General features: G+C 38.6%; 1 protein-coding gene and 1 long non-coding RNA gene across 7 annotated transcripts in view; one reads left to right on the top strand and one right to left on the bottom strand.

Annotated features, from left to right (window-relative positions):
* The window catches only part of LOC124222474 (neuroglobin), a 33,554-nt gene that overhangs the window by 1,917 nt on the left and 7,807 nt on the right, over positions 1-23,830 (top strand). The gene's annotated exons all lie outside the window — the stretch shown is intronic.
* Positions 614-4,416, bottom strand: LOC124222478 (uncharacterized). 2 transcript variants are annotated; one of them, XR_006884015.1, is made up of 3 exons: positions 4,217-4,416; positions 1,177-2,529; positions 614-1,089 (listed from the first exon to the last, which is right to left on the bottom strand). It is a non-coding gene; the product is annotated as an uncharacterized lncRNA (long non-coding RNA). The 2 variants fall into 2 exon arrangements; XR_006884016.2 differs by having other exon boundaries at positions 615-1,089; positions 1,177-1,735.

Genomic DNA, 23,830 nt, shown 5'->3' with positions numbered 1-23,830 from the left:
GTCTGGCCGTCTACCTCCGGCACTTACTTCATTACACTAATAATGTCATATCTTTTTGCAAAAGCAAAGTCAGGTCGTTAATTCCTTTTTTGTTTTTCGACCTTTACATCTCCTCGGGCACATTTTGATGCTCTGATAAAAATTGCGAGGGGTGCGAATTGCGGGTGCAGTTTTCAGATGAGCCACGGATATTTGCTTTGCAAATTGGCTAAGCCGATGACACCTCGCGCCGTAATTGTTAGTCCGGCTCTCGGGTTGAACGATGCGTTGATTGCCCGATGATTCGAATTGTGCATTATTGAACCCACTTTTCGAATGTAGAGGCTTACACGAAGAATGCGTAACCTTTTTGTCATCAAACTTGACAGTTATACAAGTTTGGACTTGTTTCATCACCGAAAAATCGTTACTTTTTATTTATTTTATTACTCGGTAATCGTACGCCGAGTATTTTCTAAATTTTTATGTTTGCAAGCTGCAAATATCTCTTTGAAAATACAAATGTAAAAGACACTGGAATTTTTAACGAATCTAATAAGTTCTTGAAATTTTTCAAACGATTTGAAACGAAATATCAACATCTAAGCTCTTGTTTATAATTTCAAGTATTTTGAACTTCTTTATTTTTAAAAGAAATCTTTGCAGGTACCTTACGAATATAATAACTGATGAGTATTCAATTTTCAACTATCTCCTCGTAGAATTGTTAAACTGTATCGATTTTTATCCAAGCAAACTTCTTATTGTTAGTAAAAAGAAACGTATATAGGTATGGTTGAAACGACTTTTGCCATGTTTCCGAGATAATATGTGCCTCGGAATTTTTCATCACACCTCATGTATTCCATCGTGTAATATTTACGGTACATTAGGCTACAATTCCATTTTAATGTGCCTTTAAAGTAAACAACCGCAAGTCAATCTGCTCCTTTTTTCCTAACGTCTTCTCACGTTTTATCCCTAATGCTCGATGACGAATTCCTCATATTTGCGCAATGTGATAAGACGTACAGAAATATGTTGCTCCATAAAATGCCTTATCCAACGAACCCCAGCCTAATACATTTGACAACATTCGAGAACGCATTTCTGGAATTTTCACAAAACAATTCATACCTCAAAAATGAATTCGTTGTATAAAATATGAGAATTAAAACCAACAACAAACACACTAACTGCAAAATTTGATGGTATGTAACTCGATTCCCTCAAAACTGTATCCACAGCACCAAAGTATCCTTGGGTCAGTCGATCCTCGAGAAAAACTCGTGAATAATTTCTTCTCTGTCAGCTCTGGATTCGAATTCGTATTTGTAATATCCACCTCTGTAAAATATGAGAATTCTATGGGTATCGTAATTTCCGTCCACCCCTCCTATCCAATTTCAAACAAGGAACTCTGCGACATGGCCTCGGTGTTTTCCCATATTCAAGAGTACCTACAGTCCTGCGTATTGTGCGGCACGTTCGGTGTCCTGAGAAAAGGACACACCGAACACTCGGCCCCTTGTCCCTTCGGACCAGAACTCAACGGCGTTCAACCCTCGGCCAGCAGTTCTCCCAGCTCGTGTTCATTTGTTTCTCGTTCCTGTTCCATTACCTGATTAGGTTCTCGTTTAAGGGCTTGAGGACAAGTAATATCGCCGGACTGCTACACGCCATCCCCCCCCATGAATGACATCAGCAAGTTGCACGAGTATCAGGGTTGCTCAGAGAGACGGTGGAGTTCTTGACTCTGTACAATTTCCGAAAAAAACGTTTGAAATAAAATGAGAGCGAGGGTTGAATCGCTCCCCAAAATATCCGGTACAACGGTCGTTGAAATTTTCTTTGTTCCTCGAATCTTGTACACCAGAATTATAATTTCAGAATTCCTCGAATCTTATGAAATTTCGCAAGGCACATTCTGTGAAGTATAAGTACGATATGATCCTTTTCAGGTTTTCCAAAGTTAGCGTTAAATTACGTTCCTCCAGACTCTCTCCGAGGAGTCTTTTGACAATTTTTTGAAGCTTCGTGAAATCCGTCAAAATCTCTTCAAGAGTTAGCCAAGTACCGCGATCATACGAAAAGTTTACGACGTTCGAGGAAGCTTTTTTTTAACGAGAAGCCGGATGAGGTTGCGCGAAATTTCGAAGAATTTTAAACTCAAAGAAAATATCGGAACAACAATCCCTGGCAAAAAACTTTAAAAAACCGTTAATGAATTTCATCTATCAATGTAATTAAAAATATTTCACTATGGATAAAATGTACCCGCACGAGGTAAACCTTAAATTAAATTCTGCGTGGTTTTTCATCGTTCAAATAATATAACCGATCGCTTTTAGAACTTGTTCGGAGCTAGCGAAAGATTGTATATTTCCGAATCACGTGTGCGGGTTCTACAAACTTCGATATAAATCAGTGCCGTCAAAGAGCGAGGAAGTAAACAAAGAGCTAAATACAACGATCGAACATTTGTTGCCCCAGAAGTAAATTTTTCATTCTGTCTTCTCATATTCTTCTGTTCATCACGCAAACCGTATCCTGTAACAAAATTTACTCAGGCTTGGAGTTTCCCATGATGGAAAACTGCAATTAAAAAGCAAAGGTACGTATAAAACCGCGATGTCATTTTCGGCAAAAATTCACCCCCATGTGACACGATAATTGGATGAGATATACAATGGAGGAAAAATGTAAATATAGATCGTGGTTAATATTGGTGAACGATGCAAGCAAGCATCGATCCGACGAATGCGAATGTGTGCCGCGTATCTGCGTGTGTGTGGGTGTGTTTAAAATGTTATTATCATTATTATTAAACCGGTTGTATCTATCGTTGTTATTATTATTTCAGAGGGCGCTACGGAGTATCTCTGATGCGTGTATGTGACACACATGCCTACGTAGATACGTGTGTAGCGTGTAGACACGTAGTACGTACATTCTCGGGCAGGGATGACAATTCCGAGTGAAATAACAACTCGGGATTTATCTTTGTCGCTCTGTTTAGCTTCCTTAATTTTGCTGCTGCATCGCTGAAGTGAAAAAAAAAAAATCTCTTTGTTCGAGAGGCGCGATTTAATTACTGGTGCAATTTTTAGCCTCACTATTTCCTCTTTCTTTTTCTATTCATGTATCGTTAATACGCTACAATCGTACGGATGTAGTACAGGCATTATATCTACGTTGACTTAATTTTACCTCCGGCGGTGGTAAAGCGTCGGTCAGTCACTAAAAATCCCAATTTTTTTCAATATCTGCGACTCAACCTTTCGTTTCATCCTCGCGTCTTTCAAAAACAATAACGAAGACGAATCACTTCAGCTTTTTCGAAATCATTGAAGTTTCGAATGTGACCAATATAAACGGTTGTTAAAATTTCACTAATCGTTTTCAGTGATTGATGTGAGAAAAGTAACAATAATTTGCGTTTTTGAAACATGTAAATATGCGAATATCATTATTGATTATTCATTATTCGTTTCACTAGACTTGACGAAATGTCATACGAGCGGTATCTTTTCCATCGAAGACTCTTTGGTTCCAAAGATTATCTTCAGACTTCAAACCGTATGAAAGATCCAATTTTCTAAAGAAGTTGTCGTGAGTTTAATAAAAAACACCGGATTTTAATCATTTCCAACATTCTAATTACAAAACACTTTCTCAATTCATCGACACCTCAGCTTGTGCTATTCGAATCTACCAAGATTACAAATGGGACAGATATCAGATATATGAGATACACCCTGAGGGAAATTTTTAGTTCCGGTTATCACTCAGTCCTTAACCATTTTTATTTTTTACCGCAATCGACAAAAAACTGATTTTGCGTTGCAATCACCAAAAAAGGATCGACAATAGCACAAAATGGTTAGGTGTATCTCGTTTTTCGTAATCCCAACAATATTCAAACAGTTTTTTTAACGATATCTGTTTTACTGAATTTTTCCAGTTACTATAACAAATGAAATTTTTCTCATTGCACGGTATGGACATGGTTTCATTCGTGTTCGCCATCACTGGCGCACATAACGTTGATGAAGATGTTTAAACAGTCCTCTCCCTTCCCCCATAACTTTCGATTCAGACGGTATAACCCATCCGTTCTTAAACCGTGTAAAAAATCATATTAAACTTCTCCCTATTAATATTGTATGTATAAGGGACCGAAACTCTTCGCTCGGTTTTTATCCGATGAAATTTTTACTCGTATGGGGTAACTTACATAAGTGGTTCGCAATGACGTTATTCGCTTTTTTAACCCCGAGTCGCGTTCCGTGACCCCGCCAAAATGAAACAATCCCGAAACTTTTAATGGCCGTCGAATGATCGTCCGCTATCCGTGGTCCAATGTGTACCCTACTCTCATCCTCGACCCTTCAAGATTGCCAGTTTCACGCACGTGTAACCTGCACCAGCAGCAACTTCAACTTTATAAGTGCGACGTAGTGTCACCTGCACCCTCGACTTTTACACCCAACCTTCCCTCCCTTCGTGGCTGTCCTATATTGATTAATAACGTGACTGTACCCGGTACACGCCCCGCAGCCTTGATATTGAGCTATTTTACGACGGACAACTTATGATGGAAAAATTGTTATTACAAAAGAAATCCGCAGATATGTAGCGAAATTATGCGAAACTTTTCAGCGGCCCAAAATGTAACCCAAATTGGTTAGGACAGTTATGAGTGGGCGCGATAGAAATCAGTGCAGTTTACTTTACGACACCATTTTCTTTTATCCTTAAGAACAAGAATATTGTTATTCTCTCCACATTGGATGTGTGTATTTAAATGATCATCGGTTTCTTTTCCATTTGTAGAATTGTATTACAAGTCGGAAAAATACATTCACGGTTATACAGATTATCGAATTCAAATGCTTTGCAATGGACTTGTCCATCTCTTATTCCGAAACGGAATATCACGATATTGGCAAGCCGTATCGGACAAAAAAAACTGTCTAAGGATGAAAACATGCTCTTTGATTCACTTAAATCAAAATGACGCGTACGTTATACCCTGAATTAAACAAGAACCTACGATTGGATGGAAAAGTTTACGATTAATTGTTTTTTTATTTTTTTATTTCACGTGCACGCTTTCTTGCAGGCCGTGATTTGACGATCACACCGATTGGTATATTCTGAAAGCAAAATATATTATATATAACAGCGTGATTTCTAGAGAAAAAAAAAATGCTGAAATTTTGGGAACAATCCATTTAGAATACCTAGAAATGATAGATAATAATAAAACAAAAACTTCAAGCGAAGTCTGATGTGGTTGTTTGGAACGTTGTAGTTTTTGTAATTTATTTTAAAAATGATGATAGAATAAATTCTGAATTCTCTGAATACCGTGGAAATTACTTCGGCTATGGAGGGAAGTGTGAAAAACTCAAATTTCAAATTCTTATAACATTTTCTGCTCTGTTCGACAAAAGCAAACGTGGAATGCAATTATACGTGTAACATCTGAAGAAACGAGGTACTATAATTTTGATAAACTAGAAGGTCAAAAACCTTTCGAGGCTTGTACGATGCAAATAATGCGATTGAAAATTAGCACATAAGTTCCCAAACCCGTTCAGCAGCAAAGCAAGCTGCGAAAAAAATCTGTGAGCTTTTTTTGACACTCGAATATCCCTCCCCTCCCATGTTCCATTCAAGGTGGGAAGGCTCCAAACCAAATAGGTTCAGAAAATCCTGGGCTTTAAAGTTGCTTAAATCCTCAGGCTTGCCGATGGGTTGGGACCCTAGCCCACTTGGCATTTCGAAATTTACGACGGTCATATACAGTCAGGAACTAGTTTCCTCCGCTGGGTGATTTGCGGAAGGCAACGAGGCGTGATCAGCCACCCACCAACCGTGGCTCCAAAACCAGAATTTGGTGATGAACTTAGCTCAACTTCACACGGCTTTAGCGAGTCCGCTAAGCGCAGGCCAAGTGGGACCGGATAGAATCCGTAAAAAAGAGAGTCCGGTCTACCGTCTCCATTCTTGTCGCAATTTTTTTGGGACCAAAAATTGCGGGGAGTTTGGAACGTTATTTCATGCGGTGATAATCAGTTATAATATATATGAGCTGATCCAACAATTTTCGGCCAGCTCTTTAGGGTGAAAATATCGATCTAACTGCAACTTGGACACACTTCGAAAAACGGAATGCTGAGGCAATTGATTTTTAGTTTTTAAAAAGCCAAACAACAAGTTGGTTCAATTTTTTCGCATACATCACCTTACGTTATAACGTACTTATGAGTGGTGATATTTTAGGTTATGTTTGCATTGATCCTTGGAAATACGCGAATTTTAATAATAAATGTTTCGGACTGTTTCCACTGCCACTATAATCCCGAGAAGTATATCTCCCAATACACTATTTGGAATAATGCTGATCGAATACTGTGAAAATGATCACTGATCGTGAATTCGAAGCTTGTATCGTTTGAATATTCGCGCGAATCCGCCATGTTCCAGCGAGTTTCGAAGAACCAATCAAACTTCTATTGTCCTTACCACTCTGGGACCGGATGGCCGGCCTATGGATTCGCAGGAACACAATAAGCGTAACGTCACGCGCCGGTTTCCCTATTTCGCTATTTGCACATCCCGTCCTTGGCACACATTATTCCCGCAGGTGCGTGTGTGCGGACGAACCTGCGTTTCTGGCTGTTCTAATCAGGGACCTGAGACGCAGGAGCAAATATTTGATCGAAACTCCCTGAAGTCAGGGCCAAGTCCCGAGTTTGATATAAAGCCGATTATATTTCTCAACTGATATCCGATAGTCCTAAGATTGTTAGTTGCCACCTGATCCGCTCCCTAGGGTATTTTCCTTCCTAACGGGAGACTATTTTCATCGATTATTCGTCAAATTTTTGTGCTAGGTACAAGAAACCCTTCTTTTTAAGATTTCTATCATTGTTTATGCATTTTTATTTGCACGACGGGGAAACTGTACAGGTATACGTATACCGAGAGGTTTTATTGAAATATCCTGTTCATCGTCTAGTTTATATGCATAGCCAACCTTGTAAAAATGTTACTAGCATAATTGATCGCGGCTGCGCCATGATCGGATCATTCTTTATAGGCGAGAGATTATTGTTAACTGTCATTTGTCAACCAGCCGTTTCCAGGGAATTTTTCCTTGTTAGTGAAAGTTTGCTTCAGGCTGCGAACATAATTTTAAACAATACTGTGTCATAATTTTTCGGGAAACGTACATAAAACTTTTTAAAAAAATTTAAACATCGGAAATTGCAAGAATTTTTTACTTGTCGAAGAGAAAGAAGACAAATGGAAAACAGAAAGTACAGATTTAACTCAAAATTTCTATTACCAATGATTTGTGGAAAATATGTGCAGAAACTATAAGTTTTTCGTCTATTCTGCGTCTCTAATTCGCCTCAAAATCATCAGAATAGCATATTACCATATTAACCTTATAATAAAATTTTTTAAAGAATGCCATCAACTTTTTTCACATGACGATAAAAACGAAAAAACAAATCAAAGGTTCCAAATGGAACAAAGAAGATATTATTCAGTCTTTACGTGAACAGGTAACAGTACGATCATTAAAATTGCAATCGTGAATGCATTAAAAAAAAAAAAAATTTAAGAAAAAAACTGATCAGCAAGTTTCTTCAATAAAGAAATCAAATATACGGCCTTTGCTTTTCAGCAGTGTTCGAGAAACTGACAGAAGAATGACAAAGGTCCTCATAGACTACGTGAATCAGAAATTGAAAAAAATTATAAAAAAAAATACATCCGAGAGACCGTTGAGGGAAATTCGTTCGGTTGACAAAAGCAGCTGGTGTTTTCAATTTTTCTCTGTATGATGCACAACATAATACACAATCCAGTTTTTTGCTTCAGCCCCTCTGTCTTACAATTAGCAGGTCAACCCCTGTTTTTGCCAGATTTCGCTCCTCTCGTTCCCCACTCGAGTATTATGAAAACGATTCTTCAAGTTTGTTTGTTTTCTCTTATTATCCATAGCCGTGTTGCGGCTGTTTTGTTTTTCTTTTTCGCCTTATTTTCCGTTCTCGATGCGTGGCCATGTATTCACGACCGCTGACATCAATTAAGGATCTACTTCACATCACTTTTCCATCCTGCCATGATGTTTTCATGGCTTTCCATTGTGTAGATATTTATACACCGATACACTCGAGATTTTTCTTTATCCATAAGCTATCTTTATTCTCCATTTCTCTTCACCAGAGATCAGCTCTTATTTGAGATCGAGGCCCGAAACAACGGCACCGGATTAAATTAGGTAATTGATTCCCCGTTCCTTCGTTCGACTCCACTTTACCCTGTAATTCCGAAATGCTATTTTCTCGTTTTCGAATTGATTTTCCCAGCACGAATTTCATCATCTAAACGTTTACAGAGCTATTTTCGGTCGTGATTTCTGTCCCCGTTTCATTACTGTCTACACAATTATTTTTTTTCTTTTTTTTTCTGCATTCTGTTTATTTTTTACTTTCTACATATATTGTGCATGTATACAAAGTGAGAATAAAATTATTAACGCTACTTGTTTCAACGTAACGAATGTTAAATTTGTCACCGCTGATGCAAAAAGTGACGAGAGCTTCTACTTGATTCTTGAGTAGAGACAGCAAGAAAGGATCGGTTCGGAAGAGGCTAGAAATATTTTTTATCCAAGCAGGAATTTCTGGTAAAATTCGAAGAAAAAAAAATATACATTAAAAATCTAATCATTTTATTCAAAACGCATAAATTTATTCTCGAACGAAAGGAAACAAATTTATTTTTATCCTGATATTCTCAATCCGCTGTGTCGTTGACTTTTTTTTTTTTTTTTTGTTAACTAATTGTCAGTGTGTACAAACCGTTGCAATTTAGATTCTTCTTTTCAATATCGATCAAGGAATGTTTGGTTCTTACTTCACGACTTGCAGCTTCCACAATAAAAACGATAATGATTAACAACTGTTATGTTAAAACATGTGCTATTTAATTAAAAGGAGCGCTCAGTGAAATTGCCAACTCCAGCATTTACCGACAGAACCAAATGCACGTCAGACTCCTTTTTTTCGGGCCTTAAAAACCACGAACAACCGTTTCAAAATCGAATTTTTTTTTTGGCAATACGTGTTTTGGTCTTTGATAAATTTCAGACTACTCGATCTTATTTCTTTTGAGCCAGATGTCGGGCTGTCATATCGATTTCTTAGGGTTCCTAGCATCGCTTTTATTTTTCTATGGCCCCGAATCTGAAATCCAAAATTAAAGCTCATATTTTGTCCTTTCTCTGGCGATGTTTTTGTCATCCCCGTCAAAGCCAGTATTCGTAACTTCTTCCGATTTTTCGTAACGATCGCTGGATCTATCCGAAAAACACCTCGGTACATTTTTTCCGGATTCTACATCTCGGGAAAAAATTTTATGACGAATTTTGTAAGACATGTCTAAAATTTTTGCTATACACATTTTTCCAGGCTTATAAATTATTGAAATTTGTATCGCATCGTCACTCACTCGTATATATTATCCAAAACAAATAAGAGCGGACAGTTTGGAACTTATCGAAGACCAAAACACGCGTACCAAAAACATTTTTTCGGTTTTGAGATGGTTTCTTGTGGGTTTTAAGGCCTGAAAACATATAGTCTGATGTGCATTTAACTCTATAATACATGATATATTTCATTTCCAAAGCGTCGAAAAGCCTTTCCGCGAGAAAAAGAAAATCAAAAAAAACAAATATGGAAAAAAGTGTGAAGAGTTGTGGCATGCAGGCACGATTAAAATTTTATCGGTACAATCTTCTTGTGGCCGTAGGCCGTTTAAGAGTTTGACGAATTCTCGCTTCTCTCTCTCTCTCTTGGTATTTGTGCGTGTGTGCGTATGTGTCAAAAACGCGGCTCTTATTTTTATTCTGACAGATACACGGACGCGTTGACGGAAATAAATTGAGGTAATTCGGGTGGCTCGAGGCCTGCAGAACCACAGGGTCGATATGCCCTCACCTCGGAATGAAATTTCCTCGAAACTCATCTTCGCGAAATTTGGCTAAAAGTAAATTGCATTACGAAGTGTGCGCGTCTAGGAAGCGCAGACTCTGCGCATCTGTAACGCAATTAAGTGCAGCCAGAACCGCGGCTACCAACCTGCACGACGGCATGACAAACGCGGAGCCCGATACCGACGATCGTGATGATGATGATGATCACGATGACGATGCCGCTCCAGCAGCGTCTGGTTTCCAGTGACGAGCCGACAAGGTTTCAGCGAATCGATAATCCCCGTGAAAACACCGGCCTGGTCTCGTCTCATCTCGTCTCGTCTCGTCGTGTCTCGTCTCTTCTGGCGTACAAGGTTTAACCCGCGGTTCTGTTCTTTACACGAGAATTCAGAGCGAACCCATGCCTGGAAGGGCTGAGGGTAAATGGGAAAAGGCAGATGTTCTTTCCCACTGTGGACGAACCTGTCAATTTTCACGAAATTCGTCCGGTTCTACCTGTATCGATTCCAAAAACCAAATGCGTTGACAGAATTGGATGCAACGAGGAAAAATCTTAGCATTTTTTTAAGATAATGGAAAAATGGATGTACAGTAGAACCTCGATTATCGAAACCCTCAATTATCCGACGAGATGTCCGCTGGCTCAAAAAAAAAAAGATTTTTGGTGCGAAGTATAAATTGTTGGTAAAAAATGTGGGGCAGCCGTTCGTCAATTGACAATAGACGACTATGTAAAATCGGAGTAATAAAATAATCGTTCGGTGTTTGAAAGAGGTTCAATATGTATTTGGATGTTTATCACGGACTGTTTGTCGATTTTAAATTTGTGTCGTACATATTGTTATACCTTAAAATAAAAATTGCATTTCGGTTATACGAACTTTGGATCATCCGAACTAAGCTCGGTCCCAATTAGTTCGGATAATCGAGGTTCTAGTGTATTATAGTTCGGGTACAAAATGAAAAATGTTGTCTTATTCATGTGATCAGAAAATCTACTACGCCTTGCTGCTTCGGTTCGTCGTGGTCACTCCTGCTAAATATTTTTTTTTTTTTCTTTTTTTCAAGTATATCGATAATCTGATATCAGAGCCTTGTTTAGCCGAAGGATTTTAGTCAATTAAATAACCAGCTTTAACGTGGCAGTGACCAGAAGATTCATCAAATCTTCCGCTCCTATTCTAAATTATACTCGTTTTCTCACGTCGTTCAAATCCACAGAAATGAAGAACAGATATTTTTCCAATCGGATCGAGTATTTTTTGTAAAATCAAAAAGCTTTCAAAAAAAGTCATCGATTATCATACGTATTGGGGGGAAAATGGGGTCACGGGACAATATTCATCGGGATATATCGAGACGTGTTTCACCGTGAATTCGTAATCAAAGAGAGTGATTTGAAATGTATTCGCAATACTGTAAATGAAGGAAGAAAAAAATGCTACGTGACGAAAGAAGAAGGGATATCTTGATAATATAATAAAAAAAAGTAACGAAATGTTAGTGAATTTTTCCGACGATCAAGTAATAGTTTGAAAAAATATGTGCATATAATTGAAAATTCTGCAATGAATCACCGTATAAAAAGTGTGTTTACTCGTCAAATTTATTCTGTTTCAGTGAAAGTTGTGAAAATGTTCGTTATTTTCTCAAAGCACAATAATTCACATGAAAGTATATAACGAATGGTAATCTTAGATCTTTTGAAAGTATAAAACTTCAAAACTCTTTGATTACAACATTGGACGGTACAGGAAAAATCTTAATTCTGGAAAGGTTGAGCAAACCAAAGAATTAATATTACATTTTTATCGTCACTGTATAAGCACCGTGTCTATGTATAAAAATGAATGTAACTCATAGATTGTACTATTTTCGATAGTTTCGGGCAAATCAGGATGACCTGAATAGTTCCCACTAGGAAACTTGGTGATTTACGAAATCAGCATCAATTCATTAGTATCCATCAGTTTCAGATACTTGGTCAGATAATCTCGCTTTCGAGAATCTCGCGCTCATTCTGCGGGATGATAAGACGACCTGCATCATCCAAGGATCGGAATCTAGGTTAACGATATTTTTTTTCACACCGAAACGGAATTAAGGAATCTCACATCTATCACCACTGCAAGGATATTTCCAGAATAGGGAAAAGAAATGAGAAAAATCTTTCTCGTTTCCGGTTGACCTAAAATTCATGCTGGAATTTCCCTCTGTAAATTCGTTTATTTTCAATATCATAAATCAACAAAAAAGTGCGCGTATTACTGCGAGAGGACGAATGAAAAACTTACCACTATTCGGATTCGGTGAACTTCTCTGAAATTATATTAATTTGTAATACTATTTAGCCAAAATATAGCAAGAAACGGAATTCAGTAGAGAAAATTAGCGGATATCGGATTAAGTTTCAGCTGAACAAGGTAAGGATGGGTAATTTAAGCAACCACCTAACCAGACTGCCTAACTCAACTTAGATGAAAGTCGAAAGTTCGTGTCGTTGTAACTTCGGAAATTGCGCACGCGGGTAAATATATACACCTGTATATAAAATATTCTTACATCCCGCGGCGAATTCTGACACGACGTACAGGAAGAAAAGTTTTCAACAACACACCCTCCAATTCCTAACGCTACTTTTGTATAATACATATACATTATACATGACGTTCTCTTTTTCAATATAATATTATGAAGTTTTAGAGTAGGTAGGTACTTTCCTGATGAGAAACAACTTCAAACAAACAGCTGCCAGAGTGTAATGTGAACGCATAGAACGGATACATGCAATATATTAGAAAAAGTTAGCAGGTTACTTGAAAAAAAATACAAACACCTCATTTCGTTCAGATTCCAGGGTTGATCAATATTATACTCTCGGGAAAAGCACAGGACGTATACTCAAAAGACAAGAAACATGACTTTTTTTGACAGTGGTTTAATCTATTTTATAAAACAAATGGTACAAAGTTATTATACAATGTTTTAACTTTATTTGACAAAAGTTAAAAAACTTTATATATTCACTGCAGACCAAGTTAACGCCATATTTTTTGGAACTCCTCCCACAAGCAGTGCTTTTGCGGTGACCATCGTAACTTTTTAATGATTCATCTAGAACGAATCAAACAAAAAAAAAAACATTAGTTTAATAGTTAATCTAGTGCCTTTCTAGTTCTGTCAATCACAATCCCAGACTGTTCGTTATAAGCGAATCAATTCTCCGTCATACGAGGCGGTCTATAAGCATTTTCGAAAGCTATGTGGTTTGTGCCATTGTGGCATTGTGAGAATATTCATCGAGGTAGGCTAGTCCATCCACTTGTCCAGCGATACGAATGCCGGGGATTATTAGGTTGGCGGTAAGCCCACCTGAACATCTTGTCTGCCAATCGGTTATCGCTGGTATTTCAAAGCTCAAACAGAACACGAGAATTGTGCGGCGATTGGAATTTGCATGGGTGATCAATCATTTACTTTGCACAAAAATGATAGGAATGAAGAAAAATCTTGTATATTCGACTGGCTCTTCTCGATTCTGAACCAGAATTGCAATATCAGAAGCTGCAGAATGAAGAACCGTTGGCAAATTAAATCAATTATCACGTGGACGATGTCGCGTCGGATTAAAGTTAATTGATAAAATGTTGAATATATATAAGAAATGCTTGGACAAAAATCTATTATCATCATGCATCATCATGCATAGTATTAAAGTTCGAAACCAAAGTTTGGATGTTCAGATGTTCGGACGTTCAGGAAGTTACGTCGCCCAAAATTTTTTTTCTCTTGACGTCATCGATGTACAGTAATCGTCGACAACGAAAATCAGCGAGCCGAATTCCTCAGTCTGGCAACAACCGCGCAGTAGAGCGGACGGATGAGAGTCGCGCTCCGCAAATTTCGAGTACCGGGTTCTCTACATCATGGATCCTGCGCTCCGGGTCCGCTTCCTGGTGCAACTCGAGTTCCAGGACGAGCGCTCCGTAGTTCTGGATGTCCAGGTCCTTGACCTGGTGACTTTTGACCTTCCGGACTAATATTCAAGTTTCAGTAGTATCAAACCAATATGCATGCTTCAGATAACATTTTGAATCGGAAAAAAAAACCGAACGACCAGGATCAACAAATTGCAATTGGTGAGTGGTTGGCATCGTATACATAGAAATACATGACAATAACGTCGTTCAATTCGAGGTAAATTTTCTGTGCGCAGTGTTTCAAATCTATCAGCACTTAGCTGATTGTACTCTGGTATTTTTTGAGGAAATTTATTGTCATAAAATCACAATACGTTATACTTACATGCATGTGTAAACGTGATTTGTAGCATTATATAGAAAAAATCTTACGGGCAGATTCGGTGTGCGTCACATGCACAAAGACAGTGTTCATTCCGTATACTGTAAAGCAAATACCAATATATTGTGGGGAGTCATCGCGCCCCAGTCTCCCCTACAACTATGTCATCTGGTAAAACACTGACAAATATTAAGCGAGTGCACGAGCACAAAAACCAGTTACTCTAGGTATCCGACCCCGAGCGAGCTTTAGCGAGCGAGTGTTTTAAACCTAGTTCTTATTAATTTACATTTCGAGATAGTCGGCTATTGAATATTTATGAAATTATTGCATTCGTAAGTTACGAAGATATGCATAACAAATACTGGAAGCAGAAACGAAAGCTTAAATATAAATGTTTTATTTCGAATCGCTTGAAAATATTTCATAAAATTTAAAAGATTCGTTCAACTTTATTATATGATGGTTCAGTTAATTCAGCCGAATACTTTTTACAAATTTAATGAAACACTTTTTTTTTATCCCGTTCACATCGTTAAATATTTAACTTTACAACATTACACTGGTATTGATTATGATCAACAAATTGGAATATTGGACTGACCACTGAGTAAAAATCAAATCTGTTTTAGTGAATTTGTCGAAAATAATTTTATGAATAAAATGATACATCGAAAAGTGAGATTGAACAAATATACTAGACTTGTAATAGTTTTCAAGCTAACGTATTTGGAATCAAGCATCGATATCTAAGCTTCCGTTTATGATTCCAAAGTTATCTATTTTAAAATTTTACAGACATCCTTGTAGTTTATTTTATAATATAATTTATAAAAAGTATTGATATTTTGGCCAACCCACCTCATTTTTAATGGTTGATAAAAAAAATTTCAAGTGAATTGGAACGACTTTTTTTGATCATTAATCCTGCCGGCAGGAAAGTAATTACTTTCGACTGAAAAATATTCGCTGTTGCAAAAAAAAATTCAGAATTTATTACAGACGTTTGAGCGAGTTTATTTAATTGTGCTTATTAATTACGTCAAACGAGGTGAAAATATCTGGAGAAAAGTGGCCAAGTTTCCTCTGCTGGTTGTATAAAATGCTTTCGGTACTCTACAAATGTGGCTTGATAGGTGTAATCTGGACTAATATACACGCACAGACACCCTATGTCCGTTTCATCGATCGTATTCGTGCATGTATGGTACGTTCCATGCCAATTCGGTGTAACTCGCAGAACATCACCATCTCAGTTTTTTTTTTTTTTTTGATCGTTTACTACTTTGTTGCAATAAATTTTTAGAAACGTCCCGGGACTCGAAAAAATAAAATTCTTATAGTCAATCTAAACGTTTTTAAGAAAGTTTTGAAGATTCACTGACAAAAACGTCTATGAATAAAAAAGACAAACACTTCTTGAGTGTAGAAAAAAAATTTTACGGAGGCTTTGCGACGTCGTGAGAAAAATTCCCGGGGAATATAAAAAATGATCCTTACATATTGCACATATATACATTTCTTTACGTATGCCCATGAACCATAATAACCTTCGGTTTGATCTTCCTCAGCAAACGCGAGTATAAACCGGCGGGTTAATTTGACGTCCAGAAATTTTCCAATCTTCGTCCAGTATCCTGGTGATAATTAAGCTCCGACGACCCTTTCCGAGTCCGGGGCGGCTGCGAAAATTAACCCGCTGGTAACAATTCAAAGCAAACGATCCGATGCTTCCCCGAGATATTTCGGTATGGTTCTAGAAATATAGGCTAATCCACCATCCTTTGCCCAGCTTTCTAGGGTCGAAATTTGGATCGCGTTGCAAAGTAGGTGTGTTATAGTGCACACTAACGTAGGTATACGAAAATCCTCTCAAGTTTAAGCGTTTAAGCTCTACCGCGTACGAGAAACGCTTTGATCAATTTTTGATTAATCACATTTTCGGATTGAAACTTTGGCTTGAAATTTTCAGCACTTCCTGTCATCGGAAAATAAAATATGAGCTGATCTGTTTTTTCTGTAAAAACAAATCTGAACTTTCCGAATATCAAATTCATTTTAAGGTAGATCGTTCAGAACTGTCAAGAAAACACAACTTCTCGACATTTTTAGTCCTGTATATGCGAAGAAACGATAAGTTATATGATTAATAGAGATTATGCATATGTACAATTTAACAAAAACTGTCCAACAGTGGCAAAAAAATTAACATATAGTTTGAATGTATCTTAATTATATCTGCCATTTGTTTCCATACCATATATCTAACATTTTTGTTTTGTTTTTGTTTTTGTGGAAGGGGTAAACGTTTTGGAGTATATCCTGAAATTTTTAGAGCGAAGTGGAAATAGGATCATAATCGAATCATTACAAATATTCCAGCGAACTCGAGTTTTCTGAATATATATTGTACGTACTCTGAATTGTTTATGCCAATTAAATAATAATCCCAATTTCATTTTACCCCAAATATTTCAGGACATGGTACATGTTCACTTTTTCAGACAAAGATGTAAAAACAATTTATTTTTATCCCCTCTGCATTACATACGTATGCAAAACTGAAAATATCGATAAAGTGCGTTTTTTTGGTAGTTCCTGAGGAGACGGAGCTTTTTTTCAACCGCCCTAGTGTGCACCGTAACATATCGTTTGCGGATCGGCCCGTGTGTTCGGATTTCTGAGCGACCCTGGCACTCATCTTCGCTGCAAAGGAGTAACGAGTTCGAGGGTAAATTCCCCCCAAAAGTGCTGAGTGAGCAAAAACGGCGGAGAGGGAAAGTTCGCGGATCCCTCGACGACGAAGATTCTGCGGGCGAACCGTCGAGATTCGGGCTTCCTCCTCTCAATCTGTCAAATCTTATACGCTCCGATTCCTCTCGAGGACTTCTTTCTACTTTTGAGTCTGGGTCACTCAATCCACGGGTCAAATTGCCGAATTTCACGCTCGTGTCTGTCACGCTCATTACTACGTTCAAACTAGGAGTAGGGAAAATGTTTTTGTACATGCAAATTGAAATGCATTGTATCGATCACCTGTAACCGAGGGACAAATTTACTTGGAAATGAAATCGCGTAATCGCTTCAATTCGTCAATATTGATTTTCGTTGATTTATAGTGTAACGAGTGATTTCCACTCTAGGACCCAATTTCAGTGATTTCCGAGGGTTTTAGTCCACTCTTAGCGATTTCCGGATTGGATAGAATCACAGGAAATCACATCAAATTACTAGGTAAACCGGAAAACAAGAAAAAGGCCCGAAGCGAAAGAAATCGAAAGAATGACAATGCGTTAAAGCAATTTGCCGTTTACCGTGAAACTTACGACGACTTTCTTTACTTCCAAATCTCGCCGCAGTTATCAGTTATATCGATTGATTCCTCGTTATGCCAATAAATATTTCAGTCGTTCGGGTTCCTTTGATTAATTACTATTCGATTCTCAACTGTTAAATTTGTGACTTCCTTGAGCGAATGGCCCCTCGCTTGTAACGTCAACTTCTTTTTATACGGCATGATGTTGATCGTGATCGCGGTGAAAAACGCTGGGCCAAATTTAAACTGATTTCAGACAGTGATGCTCGAAATAGATTGGTTTGTTTGAGTTTATCCTATAGCCATGAAGAATACCGCAAGTTTTAAAACATTGATTCTCGTGTGGCGAATACGCGTGATGTTATCCAGATAAGACAATTTTCCGTTGTTTCAGGAGACAGTTTTCAAGTTTCGTCTGGGGGTCAAAAGGTAGAATGACCATGTAACAGAACGGTCGTTACATCGAATTTTCAATCTGTTCCACATAATTTCAAAATGTAAAAATCGAAATGTAGAAAGATAAAGTATAGAAATCCAAAAGATGAAACCGTTCAAATCATTTATTGTACACGTATACTGCGACTGTCTACGAGTATGTACTTTCACATTTCTATACATTGATTTTTCTACCTACATTTGACATTTTTATATCGCGAAATTCCACGAATCAGATTTTCGGCTCCTTAAAAATCCGTTACATTCTGACCCTTCTATTCTGTTTCTATTTCATTTTTTGACTAGATTTCGTATTATGGAAATATTGAACGGTAAATATCGAGTGAAAATATTGAAGATAATTTGTCGACGAGTTTTTCTCATCGACTGAAAAACCCTAAGAAAACGACAACGTACCTGTTTTGACCTGCGGAGGAGGGATTTCCAAAAGTTGCAAATCCCAAAACGGAAGTTTATACCTTATACACGTATAACATCCATAGTCGAACAAGCTTGAACGACGTAAGCTGTATCGCAATTGCTGTTTAGTAACCACGCTCCGAGCTTAATCCGTTTCCATTCGAAAAGGTATTAGGTAATGTATTGGTCAGATTATCCCTGCGTCCATCCCGATTTCGTTGAACCTGTATGCACGTACGTCACATGCATGAACACGCGTGTATCGCAAACATACCGAACGCGCATTAATATATATTAAGTTTATCAGCCGGTCCCTGGGTGGATTACGAATTATCGCTCAGCATGGTGCTACGTGCGTATGTATAGGGAAGGAAGCAGCCTATTTTTTCTCGTTCAAAATAGACATCGCGTGATCGTTAGTTGTTAGCGGTTTCCTTCTCCGCAGATAACGAGGAGGGCAGCTTTCTTTATTACCGCAACCCCCGTTCCAGCCCCTCATCTTTGTTCCGCGGTACGTTTTCAACATTTCACCAACCGAGCCGGATTCACCCCATGGCCGAGGCATGATACTCAACCTCCTAAATCAATGCTCGCCTCGATTTCGGCCAGACGAGCGAGCCGAGGCTAAAAGCTCGCCGATCGAACAACGATGCCTGAAAAATCTGCCCCGTTTTATCGCGACTTAATTCTTCCACCCTCGCAGTATCGCGTTTTTCATCCGCCGGTCGAGCTATTTGCGTCGAGGGCTTTCGTTCTACTCTTTCGAGCTTCTCGACCGTGTTTGTCAAAGCTCTTGATCCAGTCGCTGTGCTGGGAATGATTATCCCCGGGGACGATCGAAAGCGATCTCCAGCTTTTCAGCGGCGATTGACGAAAATTGACGAGCCGAGAGAAGTTCTGAATACTCGACGACTTGCTTGATGTAAAGTCTAAACGCGGATAAATCTTGTACGTTGAGCAAAATGTCATTTGTCACAGTTGGGTACGATAGAAAATTTTATAATGTCACATTCGTACCGTTAGAATAGCTGTATAAATACTGTTGGAATTATGAACAGTAAATGTGGTATAAGTAACTGTTTAGTGTTTGTCAAGAAACTAGATTTTCCGGTTATTGTAACGTTAAATATGTTCCGTTTGTACAGTTGACTACATTTTTTCATTCCAATAAGACCTCAACATCAGTTTATCATCCCACCAACACCAAATTATCGCCGTATTTACAAGAAAATACAGTACAAGTGACCGTAATCAAACAGAATAGAAATACATAGTAGATTCTCTGGTTACAGCTACAGAACTCATTTTCATTTTATATCCAATATCATATTCTTTACACAGTAACCAATGCAGCTAGAATTTACCCTAAATTTAGAAACAATCAAACGACAGATCGTAGGTTCAAAATCTGTTACTACTGATCAATAAAGTTCAATTTTTTATTCAACCAACTAAACATCGACAGATAGATATTTCAATTAAAATAAATCTCGTCCGATGAAAGTATTCAGTTAAGCGTATAGCGATGCATAAAGCGGTACATCCTAAAATTGATTGGAAACTTATCGATTGGAAATAACTTTGTTATACGAAGTCGAGTACACAGGGTATTGAATCCAGTAAATGGATTACTCTGATCGTTACATCACTACACTGTGCGGAACATTTTTTACTTTTATAAGGTACGTAGATATAGTCGTTCGGATTCGTGTGTTATATACCTTAAAAAGAGGAATCGCAAGCAGAAATAGAACTCAGACAGACAGACGGAGGATGAATTGGTTTACAATGGAGAGAAAGAGAGAGAGAGAGAGAGCAGGAAAAGATCCAACGACCGTGTATATCACTGTCTGCACAAGATGGGATTCGCGTCCTGTGCATACGGAATTTTGAATTTAATACATCGCTCGAGGCAACGTGGAGCAGAAATTCAATTCTACGATTCGTTCATCGACGAAATAATGGGTGGACGAAGCCGAAGGCGATCGTCTTGCGGTCGATAAAGGATTCCTCGCACCATTTCTTCTGTATATGAAGGATAGGAAAAAAATAAGGAGCCTTCAATAAAACGTTCATATATGCACCCTCGACCCGAATTTCTCACACTTGCCGAAGCTTGGTAAAAAATTGCCGTTTGCCATCCCCCTGAAAGATTATCGCGAAAGTACGCACTCATCGTTCCCTAATTACAGCGGGATGGGCATCGATTTAAAAATCGCTAAGTGAAACAGCTAACGCAGGATGAGCAGCGCGAGAATAATTCATTCCTATATCCTGTTGGAGATTATATTAAACAAAAATATCATGTAAAAACTGATGCGAATTTTAAGCCTCATTTCGGTTAAAAACTAATCAAATGACTGCCAATAGAGAAAAACCGATAGGTGGAGAAAAATTTTTAAAAACGATGATACGTACTGTAATATTCCTTTATTTTAACGTAGAGTGTTTACTCTTTTGAAACCGTGACAAAAAGCTCATGATATAAGCTACACAAACAGTCAATACAACCAACGATCGCAATACGACAAATTCTATAGAGATTTAAGGGAAATCATAAGAAATACAAGTCTTATCAAAGTTCAACTAACCGTTATTTCGTAACCGGAAGTTGTTAGAATGCCTGAAATTTCGTGGTACATATCCAGATAATATCGGTGATACACCCAAGTTTTGTCCCAATAAAACGAGTCTTTTATCTAAAATTCAGGACACGAAATGTTTTTATACAACGTGAGTTTTTCTAACAGCGAAACGGTCCATGCGCCTGAGGCAGGCAACCGGAGTTACAGCTCATGTTACGGCTATTTCAAGCGACAAAAATTATTTGTAAAAATAATCTAAATATTAGGAAATATATAATTTGATGAAGAATTGAATTCGGTAATCAACTATGGCAATTACAAGATAATTAAGATTAGAACTGTCATCAAATTCAGTTCAGTTTGACGTTTGACGAACGACGAATCGTTTCGTTGTTAGAAAAACTCACCGCACATACTTACGTAACATATTCGGAAATACTGAAAACTTGTACGCACCCTAAAGAAGAAAAAAAATCAGGTCATTTCTCCCGCGGGAGGGTAGAACGCGGAAGAAAACAGGAGGGAACAACTGTGACAGAAAATTTTTGTCAAGCAACAAATTCCCCAAACCTTCTGGGTCAAACCCTTGGCATTCTCAAGGTTTCACGTATATGACAAATTGGCGGTACGTGTATCGCTCTGTACGTCATGATATGCCTTTTTCGACTTTTTATCTCCAACCCTGCGGAGTCGGAGACCCGTTCGCTCTCGTTCGTGACTTCGTATCAGTGTCAAAATCGATTCTCCGTCGCTGACAAAGGGATGGCGAAAGGGGCACCGAGAGGGTTGAAAGGGACGTTAAGGGAACGCGACGATAGCGAGGGTTGGGAATTGATTACGGACCCGGCTGTGTTATCTGTATTTTACGTGATGTATCACTCGCGACTGCTCGTACATCACTCAATTATGTTTTGCAATTCCTCCCAGGTACCGTGTCGCTTGGGACAAGGTTGTAAAGCCGACGCTTTTTAACGCTCATATTTTTTCTCCTCCTCAGTTCCTCTCGCTTCATCGGGCATCCAGAGCCTCGCCAAATTCCCTCAAACGTCTCTGTTCCGAACCACCGTGCATCAACTGCACCGATTTTGTGCTTACTCGACTGTCACAGTCTTCTCGCTCCTTTCAAGGGAGTCGAACTGCCATCATTATGCCTTACCAACCAGCACCCCATCCACCCTTTGCCCAAAACTATGAAAATTGAACAGCGAAGAAGTGCCGGGATAAACATCCAAGTCGTCGGATAGGTGTGCTTACAAATCAGTCGCAAGAGTTGCTTTCACAATGTGAAAAATGTAGTGCCAAGATCGTCGAACGTGAACTAGTGAAGAATAATTTTTACATCGGCAGATTTTTCTTACACGGTGTTCTCCGATGTACATGTTGATACGTTGCAACGCCACAAGGAATAGAAGTTTTGAACGGGATAAAAATTTCAGCTTCTGTACTGTAGCGAGAATTCATTCAAGTTTTAATTAGACCTGCAGCAACGAAATAGCGAAGTGCTCTCGAGCCGATTAGAGGATCGGTCAGCGAGTTGCTTCCGAGTAAAGTGTTTTGTAAAGTAAAAGGTTTGCAAGGTGAATTATTTCTAAAATCCCTATGAGACTCGCAGTAATATAAAAGTTAGGAAGCCTCGTGGATTAGACAGGGTGAGCTGAGTGTTTGTCGCTTTCGTGAAGAACAGAGGACGCGATATTTGAAGGGCTTACCGTGCTACAAACCGAACTGCAAAAGCGGCTCTTTGCTGCTCGTTCCTCCGTCTTTGTTGCTCGCTCTTCGGCAGCTGGTCTCTGAAGGAATCAGCAGGACCGAGGGATTACTCCAGTTGCGATTGTCTCTCGGGATTGAATTCAACGGGTACAAAAGTCAGCTCGAACCCGAAACGAGACAAAGACGTGGACTCGGCTTCAAAGGCTCAGGTGCCAGGCCTTGTCACTTGTTCCATTTTTCGTTTGAGAAATGGTTCGGCCGAGGAGGAGGAATTCGACGGTTACTTTCTTCCTGGCAAAAAAACGGAGCCGAAACTTTTTCCCCCGTTGGTCGTTTGGAACGCCTGGTTTAAGGGTGTCGAGTGACTAAAACGAAGCGACAGGCAAACCAGAAGCTACGTTGAAATTATCATCCACATATATCAGTGTTGCCGAAAAATATGATAATTCTGACATTTTCCCGACAGCCTGCAAAGTCGCTGCGACATTTTATGATAATGCAACATCCGCGCGTCTTGTTAATTGCCTCGACAAACAGCATTTTGTAGAGGTGTATAATTAGCGGAGTTCAACATTTTGGTCTTGTATTAACTAATCGTTTCTCCATTCCAACTGTTACAACATTTTGATAGTTTGTAGCCCGCGAAATTCCACCATTTGAAATCAATAACATTAAATGTTGATCCGACTGCTAGAACATCATTCGAAGAGAGTTACCATGGTTATAATGTCAATTAACACTTGGTCGTAAAATACAGTTGAAAATAAAATCAACCGATATTCTCACCGACAATAATCAAAATTCATTCGTTACTGACTAGGCAACCGAAATATCCGTTACTATTTTGATGTTGTACAAAATCGTTGATACCTGTCAGTTGTGTCAGCACATGCGAGTTTTTCGCTACCTTTCCATCGACGTTAAAAAACACACGAAAACTTTGCGACTTACAAGTTATAGCCGACAGCATAAAACCGTGGTGGCTTGCCTGAATATCAGTATTAAAGCCGATTTTCCCAGGAGTACCTAAAAGGAAAATTCATGGCAGAGTCGCGAATC

Source organism: Neodiprion pinetum, chromosome 6 (genome assembly GCF_021155775.2).
Source record: "Neodiprion pinetum isolate iyNeoPine1 chromosome 6, iyNeoPine1.2, whole genome shotgun sequence".
Taxonomy (NCBI): domain Eukaryota; kingdom Metazoa; phylum Arthropoda; class Insecta; order Hymenoptera; family Diprionidae; genus Neodiprion; species Neodiprion pinetum.
Note: the sequence above shows the minus strand (reverse complement) of the source record. Positions and strands in the feature narration are given on the sequence as shown.